This window comes from Hyperolius riggenbachi, chromosome 4, assembly GCF_040937935.1.
Source record: "Hyperolius riggenbachi isolate aHypRig1 chromosome 4, aHypRig1.pri, whole genome shotgun sequence".
NCBI lineage: Eukaryota > Metazoa > Chordata > Amphibia > Anura > Hyperoliidae > Hyperolius > Hyperolius riggenbachi.
In genome coordinates this window covers 448555487-448565561 of record NC_090649.1, presented here as the reverse complement: position 1 = coordinate 448565561, position 10075 = coordinate 448555487, and the positions used below count along the sequence as shown (strand labels likewise).

The window sequence follows — 10075 nt, the reverse complement described above, 5'->3', positions numbered from 1 at the left end:
GTGGAAATGGGTTAGGAGTCCTTCAGTACCGCTATACCCATTTCATATGGGGAGGGCAGGCATCTGGGGGTCCCTGTGTCTTAAAAAAATGCACAAAATACACACAAATCAATCGGTAAAAAAAAAATCACTTACGTGGTGTGATTGCTTCCTTCATGAGAAGTTAATATGTAAGTTTGGGCCAGTCAAACCCACTTCCTGATAAAAGTGAGCAGCCCAAACTTGCACATCAGCACTAATCACTAATGAGGTGCAAATCTTGTATACAGCTTGAAAATGGACCAACTCAATTCAACAAAACAAAAACTAACTGATTAGTTTTCAACCTGCAACGAAAGTAAGTGTTATTCTAAATTATTAAGTGTTTGCTGATCATATAAATATCATGATTATTGATTCAATCTATTTTTAAACCAAAATTCTTGTGCTTCTCAACCATATTGAGAAGCTGTTAAACAAATAGTAAAAGAGCTATAAATACATCAAGATGATAGCAGTGTCCTTCTTACACCATCCATACACCCCTCACCAAACTTATAGTGACATCCTGCTTTTCTGGACATCGCCAGCATGTAATTCTTTGTTTGTTGTTGTTTTTCTTTTTTTTAACAAATATAAATTGTTTACATTATTAAACTCGGTATGATTTTATACATTTTATGCTATTCAGTTGGGTGACAAACTAACATTTGTCAGCAAGTTAGACATGGAATGCTATTGTTTGAATTTTTAAAGGAGGTGGGGGGGGCGTGTCCTGCAATTCTATCCAATCAGAACAGAGGTGGTCAATTTCAAGAAATGCATTTGATTAGCTCAGTTCTAAGCTGCATACAATTTGCATTGAATCTGCATACCAGTCAGAATTATAATCATCTCATAGGGTTTTTCTAGCTGTTAGCACAGGCTGCTTTGTTGTCCCCGTTACTTAAACCTTGTGCTAGTACAGTATAGAAAGCCTCAAAGGAAGGTGTCAGGAATGGATATTGAAATATATTTACATGTATCTGTAAGTCCTAAAGACTGAATATGAAATACATACCATACATACAATACATACCACATATACTAACACATACCGTACATACAATACGTACCACATATACTAACACATACCATACATACCACATATACCAACACATATAGCTATCATTCATAAAAGTGTGTTTAGTAAAACAAAATCTATGCGGGAAAATACCGCATTCAGTATTTTAGACTTCTGTGGGCTCTATTCATAAAAAAGTTGTTGCGAAAAAACTCCTGGAGGGAAAATACCGCAGCGGTATTTCACACTTTTGGGTGGTCATTCAAAGAAATCTTGAAAGCTGCGATGCAAGAGCGGAGATCTCCCGCTGAAAGCTGGCGGTAAGCTGTCGGAAGGCATGCGGAAACACTTCAGCCGGCAGAGTCCCTCCGTGCACTGCTCTCTCTGGGAGGTCTGTCCCATTCACTTGTATGTAATCCGCAAAATCAGAGGAAGCGGTATTTCCCGTCCACATACCGCTTCCTCTAAACTTTATGAATGGCCATTTTGTTACTTTTTTCTAGATAAATCTAGAAAAACACTGGAGAAGGCGGAAATTTCTCGCTCTGCTGGGGGATTGTAGATTTTCATGCGGGAACAGCTTTTTTGAATGCCCACTTTGCTAAATGGTCGGGAAAGTCCGCTGTTTTGAGCGGAAAACTTGCGGGAAGGTTTTATGAATAGAGCCCAGTGTGCTTATTCATGAAAATTTTTACAGTTGCGATAGCAGTGCAGTGATTTACCGAACTAGGCTGGCGGGAGGCTGGCGTAACATGAGAAGCTGCCTGAGTTGATACATTTCTCCGTGCAGAGACAGCCTTACAATAAAAGGGGCAGCCCAGCTTCCCTTTAGATGTGCATTTTTTTTTTAATTGCCTCTGTTTGCCCTGAATCTGCTCTGAATCTGTCTATTAGTCCTTCTAAACAATGTATTTAATTGCCACAGCTTAGAAGAACTTCAAGAAATGTAGCACATGCAGGCTTTCTAAAGTGAAATATATCTGAAAACAGGTACCCAAGAGGTCAAAAAACACAGCCTGGGTATTCTGGGATGCCTTTTTTGTTCTGCTCTCACTGCTGCTGCCTGGGAGGTCTGTCTCCATTAACTTAGCTGTTATCCGCATGCTTATCGCCACATCCAAGGGAGTGGTATTCTCCATCCTGATACCGCCTGCTCTAATCTTTATGAATTGACATTTAGTGACATGTGTAAGATAATCACCGCACAAGGCGGTAATTAACGCTCTATCGAGAATGTCAGTAAAGTCAGCTGTTTTCAGTATTACCGCATGCGGGAATGCTTTGTGAATGATAGCCATACCATACATACAAGATGTGCAAAATGAGCTGAGGCACTAAGCCAGCTTACAACTCTTTTTGAAATTTTGCTTCCAACTTATGAACGCCTGACTTACGATTCAAATGGCACAAAAATGGGAACAATTAAAACGTTTTTCAAAAACACCTTATGGTTTTTGAGAAAATCCATTAAAAAAAATTCAGCAAATTTTGTTTTAAACTTAGGTAAAATGACATGTTGCAGTAGTACACCATACTATATAGTGAGTTCCGGGTACTGCACACACATTTTATGCATTTTAAAGCAAACCTGTGATCCAGCCCCGGACCCTGCGGAACTTTGCATGGATTGCGTGAAATTAATTCAGTTTTAAAATCTTTATTACATATAATTGTAACTGCTACATTTTATGTGATATTTAGCGTAATTGAAATTGGCACATTACGCTCATCACTAGGACAGAAGGAGGCTGAAAGAGGGTCAGGGGGACACTGAGGGAACAGGGGGACAGAGGTGACACAGAGGAGGACACTGGAGGCACAAGGGAGGCAAAGGGCTCTATTCATAAAGCATTCCCACTTGTGGTAATGCTCAAAACAGCTGACTTTACTGACCACTTAGCAAAATGTCAATTCATAAATGCTGTTACCGCATGAAAAGCTGACATTCCTGAGCAGTGCGGGAAATCACCGCCTTGGCTATCATTCATAAAGAGGCTGTCGGTAAGGGGAATCAGTGCGGGAAAACACCGCTGGCGGTATTTTAGACTTCTGGGTGGGCATTCACAGAAAAGTATCCATGTGCGGTAGCACTGCGGAGATTCCCCGAACTAGGCTGGCGATAGGCAGGCGGTAGGCAGGTGGAGACACGGAAGCTGCAGAGTTGATACATTTCTCCGTGTTCCGCTCTGCTGCAGCTGCCTGGGAGGTCTGTGTGTCTCCATTCACTTGCATTGGTATCGCCACATCAGAGGGAGCGGGACTTCCCGACCTGACACCGCTTGCGGTGTTCTTCATGAATGAACATTTTGCTACATTTGTTCCGATAATCACCGCACAAGGCGGTGATTTATCACTCTGCTCGTTAGTGTCATTTTTTCATGCGGAAAGAGCCTTTATGAATGCTGACTTTGCCGAGTGGTCGGTAAAGTCAGCTGTTTTTAGCATTTCCGCATGCGGAAATGCTTTATGAATGATAGCCCTTGTGTGGTTATTATCTCAACACATGTCATTAAATGTCCATTCATAAAGATTAGAGCAGGCGGTATTGGGACGGAGAATACCGTCTGTTTAGAAAAGGTGTTAAGAGATGGATAACAGCAAAGTTAAAGGATACCCGAGCTGACATGTGACATGCTGAGATAAACATGTGTATGTACAGTGCCTAGCACACAAATAACCATGCCATGTTCCTTTTTCTTCCACATATCACTTCAGGTATCCTTTAATGGAGACAAATTTCCCAGGCAGCAGCAGTAAGGGCTGGTGCACACTGAGCGGCTTTTTCAGCGTTTCTGCAGCCGCTTGCGGCTGCGGATCTGCTTGGTCAATGTATCTCAATGGGGTGGTGTACACCAGAGCGGGAGGCGTTTTGCAGAAACGAATCCTCCCGGGGTGAGGCATTTTTTGGATTGCGGATGCGTTTCTGCCTCAATGTTAAGTATAGGAAAAACGCAAACCGCTCTGAAAAACGCCTGTTCAGAGCGGTTTTGCCAGCGTTTTTGTTACAGAAGCTGTTCAGTAACAGCTTTACTGTATCAATATATGAAATCTACTACACCAAAACCGCTACACAAAACCGCAAAACGCTAGCTGAAACGCTACAGAAAAATAAGAAAAAGCGTTTCAAAATCTGCTAGCATTTTGCGGATCTGCTAGCGGTTTTTATTGTGCATCAGGCCTGAGAGCAGAACAAAAAAGGCAGAACAAAAAAGGCTTTCTAGAATACCCAGGCTGTGTTGTTTAACCTCTTGTGTGCCTGTTCACATATATTTCACATCAAAAAGCCTGTGTGTAAAATTTCTTGTTCTTCTTCTAAGCTGTGGCAATTAAATAGATTGTTTAGAAAGACTAATAGACATATTCAGCACAGATTCAGGGCAAGGAGAGGCAGTTTTAAAAAAAAATGCACATCTAAAGGGAAGTTGGGGATGCCTCTTTTATTGTAATACTGTCTCTGCAAGGAGAAAATGTATCAACTCAAGCAGGTTCTCATGTTACGCCAGCCTCCCTCCAGCCTAGTTCGGGAAATCACTGAACTTCTATCGCAACTGTAAACATTTTTATGAATTAGCACACAGAAGTCTAAGGTACTGAATGCGGTATTTTCCTTCCCAGATTTTATGAATAGAGACTGAACCTACCAGTGGTGTAACTACAAGTCGTAGGGCCTCCCAGCGAAACCTTGATACGGCCCCCAAAGTTCACAGCCTTTCCTTTGCCTACCTCTGATGATCCTGATTCCTCACAGCCTGGGGAACATACCTTATATTGGTGGTCGTAAAACAAGTGTAGCCATCATTTTCTTTACACTCATAACAAGTGTAGCCACAATAACTCCTGATCTGAGTTATGGACCCCTTTACAGATGGAGTGAAGTAGTAGTTGGGCACCCTTACAGCTCAGCCCCCTCCCTACAGTTGCAGGTGCTGCTTCCCTGTACTTATACCCTGGAACTTACAGTCCCTGTCTTATTCGATTAACCATGAACCATGAACTAGCCATGGGCGTCCGCCGGGGGGGGGGGGGGGCAAAAGGGGGGGGGAAGAAGTAGCGCGCCGCGCACTGTGCTGAAAATTGGGGGTACGTTGTGTGGCGCCGAAAGATGGGGGACGCGCGGACCAGAATGTGGGTGTGGTCACGGGTGGAGACAAGTTTACATGAACTTAGCAATGTGGGACATTAGATTAGGACAGTGGTGGCGAACCTTTTGGAGGCCGAGTGCCCAAACTGCAACCAAAAAGTCACTTATCTATCGCAAAGTGCCAACAGCAATTCAAACTAAATACAAACGTTTTAACTCATACATGAACATTATGGAAAATCCAAATTGAAAATAAACTGTGAAGATAAACAATTTCATCCATCCTACTCCTGAAAAATGTATTCATTTTTTTAGAACCTCCCAGTTTCATTTTCTGTTTGAAAAAGCTGAAAAAGTAGGTTTAATGCTATTGTCTCATATGATGATGATTCAGCTTTTTCCATAGTCTCGCATATAGCAATCATGTGACCCCCAACAAGACAAATTCAGCAATCATGAGGCCCCCCCATCAAGACAAATGCAGCAATCATGAGGCCCCCAACAAGACAAATTCAGCAATCATGAGGCCCCAACCAGACAAATTCAGCAATCATGAGGCCCCCAACAAGACAAATTCAGAAATCTTGAGGCCCCCAATAAATCATGAGGCCCCCAACAAGACAAATTCAGCAGTCATGAGGCACATAAATAGACAGCATTTCACATAAATAGGCAGAATGCCCCCTTAATATGGTAGACACCTCTCACCTGGCTTCTGAATTCTCCTCTACTGGCTGCTGTGCCTGGCTGGCCTGGCAATACTGTTTTTGGCTGGATTGGGGATGATGTGTGGGCTGAAAGGCCTGGCGGTGATGCTGTGGCCTGGCTGGCAGTGATGCTGTGGCCGGGCTGGCGGTGATACTGTGGCCCGGGTGGCTGGCGGTGATGCGGTGGCCTTTTTGACAGTGATTTTGGGCTGGTTGGCTGGTGGTGATGCTGGGCTGGCTGGCCTAGATAGTTTAGGTAGTGACAGGTGCCCCCTAGTTTAGGTAGCGCCAGGAGCCTCCCAGTTTAGGTTGTGACAGGGCCCCCCAGTTTAGGTAGCGACAGGAGCCTCCCAGTCTAGGTAGTGACAGTGCCCCCCAGTTCAGGTAGTGACAGTAGCCCCCAGTTTAGGTAGTGACAGGAGCCCCCCAGTTCAGGTAGTGACAGGAGCTCCTAGTTTAGGTAGTGACAGGGCCCCCCAGTTCAGGTAGTGACAGGAGCCCCCCAGTTTAGGTAGTGACAGGAGCCCCCCCCCAGTTCAGGTAGTGACAGGAGCCCCCAGTTCAGGTAGTGACAGTGCCCCTCAGTTCAGGTAGTGACAGGAGCCCCCAGTTTAGGTAGTGACAGGGCCCCCCAGTTCAGGTAGTGACAGGAGCCCCCAGTTTAGGTAGTGACAGGGCCCCCCAGTTCAGGTAGTGATAGTGCCCCAGTTTAGGTAGTGACAGGGACCCCCTGTTCAGGTATTGACAGGTGCCCCCAGTATAGATAGCCAGATCTATAGGTGTCCCCAGTGGCAGCGGAGAGAGAAAAGGGAGCGTGTGGACAGTGGTGAAGAAGGGGGGAAGTCTCCCCTTCCCCCTTCCCTCACCTTTAGGGCTCCCTCTCTCTCGCTCCCCCCTTTAGAAGTAAGTGATGCGGCCGGCAGCGGCGACACACTTACGCTATAAGCAGGCGCAAGTGACTCTCTGTATCTGTCCATATCAGCGCAGCGGCTCACAGAGAGAGAGAGTCACTCACCGCTGCCGCCTGCATCACTTACTTTTAAAGGGGGGAGCGAGAGAGAGCCCCAAAGATGAGGGAAGGGGGGGGGGAGACTTCCCCCCCCTTCTCCACACGCTCCCTTTTCTCTCTCCGTTGCCACCCCAGGGTGGGTGGCCGGCCACTTCCGAGTTCAGGTGTGGGGGGGGGGGGGGGGCAGCAGCTGGCCAGGGGAGTGTGCAGGCCCCATTTTGCCAGACGAGCAGACACCCATGGAACTAGCTGTGTTTACAAAATGTGTACATTTCTGCAATATATGGTATCTTGTCATTGTTATTCAATGATTATTACGCTAAACTGCTTTTAAACCATCTTTCAGATGCTCCTCAGTTGTGCTGAGCCGCTTTTAAACAAATAATAAAAGAGCTAGAAATACATCCAACTTACCCCTGTGTCCTTCTCCCCATCCATACACCCCTCCCCCAGCTTATGGTGACATCTTGTATTATTGAAAGCAGTCTCTATGTAACTCTTTGCTTGTTTGTTGTTCTTTTTTTAATAAATATAAATTGTTCACATTGTTAATCTTAATATAATTTTAACCATTTCTTGCTATTCAATGTGTTAATAAAGTTACTATACTAAAGTATAGCAAGCATCTTTGAAAGTGCTACTGTGGCTCCTTATTGGCCCCTTAACTGACCAATGGGAACTCAAGGATACCCATTGGTCTGTTAAAGGACCAATGGGGAGGCCTGGGGACACATTTAAAGATGCTTTGCCTGGGCTTGCTATGCTTTAGTTTAGCCACTGGCATGATGAGTGGGCAATGTTCATCACTCATCTGGGATCAATCATCATAACAAGAGGATATTAGTGTGGGATTAACTAAAAGTCAATATTTATGGTTATTTAAGACTAATAAAATGCTTTCCCCATCATTGCACTTTTATTTCTTTTTATTTGTTGAAATGAGTAAGGGGTCCATCAGTACCGCTATATCCATTTCATATGTGGAGGGCGGGCATCTGGAGGTCCGTGTGCATTAAAAAACTCAAAATACACATATACAGTATAATTTGGCAAAAATCACTTATATGGTGTGATTGCTCCCTTCATGAGAAATATGTAAAATTGGGCCAGTCAAGCCCACTTCCTGATAAAAGTGGGCAGCCCACACTTGCACATCAGCTAGGGATGATTAACCTTTTGAGGATCGATGCAAATAAATCCTACGCGGCACTTGTGGCTGCTCTAGGCTGATGCGGCGTAGGATTTACGCCCCACCCGCCGTTTCCGCTCCCGACACGATCGTGCGCACCAGAGAGGTGAGATTAAGCTGTCATATGACAGCTGACATCTCCCCTCACTGACTATCGAGTATCTATGACCATCCACCGGCAATCGTAGTGATCCCTGTTACTGATGCGGCGGTAAAGGGGAAAGAAGAGGATCCACTCAACCTTCCTGCCATTCCCCCAGCGCTCCCCTCCACTCTGGCCAGCATCCCCGCTTGCTCTGACATAAGTGCAGAGTCCCGGCTTGATGACGTCATCAAGCCACGACTGGGAACTTAGCATCAGTACAAGCAGGGATGCCAGACAGAGTGGAGGGATCCACAGCAGCTCATCGCTGGAGCCTGGAAGGAGAAAAGGCTTGTTGAGCTACAATTATTCAGAACCATTAATTTTGTTAACATATATATCTTTAAATTAGTCTAATCTAATTTTAAAGCTAATTGCCAGTGCTCCTCAAACATACTGAGAAGCTTTTGAACAAATAGTAAAAGATTTATAAACACAGCCAAATTTGCCCAGTGTCCTTCTCACCCCATCCATACACCCCTCACCCAGCTTATATTGACATCTTGTACTACTGAAAACAGCCTGAATGTAATTCTTTGATTGCTGATTTTCTTTTTTTTTAAATAAATATAAATTGTCTTTATTTTTAATCTCAGTATCATTTCAAGCATCTTATGTTATTCATTTCGGTAACAAACTAATTTGTCAGAACGTTAGACAAATGAGGAGGGCGTGTCCTGCAATTCTATCCAATCAGAACAGAGGTGGTCAATGACAAGAAGTGTATTTGATTGGCCCAGTTTTAAGCTGCATGCAATTTGCATTGAATCTGCATGTCAGTCATGATCATTATCATCTCATTGGCCTTCTAAATTGTCACATTACAATCATCATGAGTACAAAAGGAGGCACAAAGAGAGGCAGGGGGACACTGAGGAAACAGGGGACAGAGGTGACACAGAGGGGGACACTAGAGGCAAAGGGGAGGCACAGCATTCTAAGTTAAAGTGACTCTGAGCTCAAAATAAAAATTAAATCGGTACTCACCTGGGGCTCTGCAGCCCATTGTAGGTCGGGAGGTCCCACGGCTCTTCTCCCAGGGCCTGGCTAGAAATGGCTCCCTGGCGGCTCCCGGCGACACTGGGCCAGAGTGTCTGGCTCCTTCTTCCTGAAATGTCACGTCTCTCGTCACCTCGTCAGCGTGACAGTACGGCGCATGCGCCGTACTGTCACGTTGGTGATTGGCGCTCCCCTCAGCTCTGGCCGGCATCCCCGCTTGCTCTGGCGTAAGTGCTGGGTACCGGCTTGATGATGTCATCAAGCCGCGACCCGGAGCTTAGCGTCAGTACAAGTGGGGATGCCGGCCAGAGCGGAGGGGTCCACAGTGGCTCATCGCTGGAGCCTGGGAGATGAGTAAAGGCTGCTGCCTACAGGGGGGGACACCTGGCCACACAGGGGACATGATGCCCAGCTAGCCACAGTGAGGATTGGGCTGCCCCATGCAAAATCACCTGGTCCTTAAAGTGGACCCAAACTAAAAATACAAAATTTCAGAAATAAAATCTATTTTCTAAATTATAATAATAAATAGCATCCTTTTTTCAGCTGCATGATGACAAATATAAAATATTTTACATTTATTGGAGGAACCCTTCCCCTTCCTTTCATATTGCCAGGACAGAATCCGGCAAACTGCTGGAGTAGGTGGTGTTTGGCAATGGAGGAATTGCTAATGGCTGCCCCCAGTATAACCCTAGTTATGAAAAGAGAAGGGTGAAAAGCATGCACCGAAAAGCTCATAGGCTTGAAGGAGTGTTTATTTATCTTTGTATGTGTCAGAGTGGTGCAACTAAATATTTTTAATTAAAAAAAATGTTTGGTTTGGGTCCGCTTTAAGGGGGTTAGGCAGCCGGCGCCCAAATGGTTAATGAGGTGCAAATGATTCAATGCAAATTTGGTATGCAG

At 45.0% G+C, this 10075-nt stretch overlaps 1 non-coding gene across 1 annotated transcript; it reads right to left on the bottom strand.

Moving 5' to 3' along the window:
• Window positions 1-422: 422 nt before the first annotated feature.
• On the bottom strand, window positions 423-483 carry LOC137505460 (U7 small nuclear RNA). Its single transcript, XR_011020073.1, has one exon. It is a non-coding gene; the product is annotated as a U7 small nuclear RNA (small nuclear RNA).
• Between the last annotated feature and the right edge of the window lie 9592 nt (window positions 484-10075).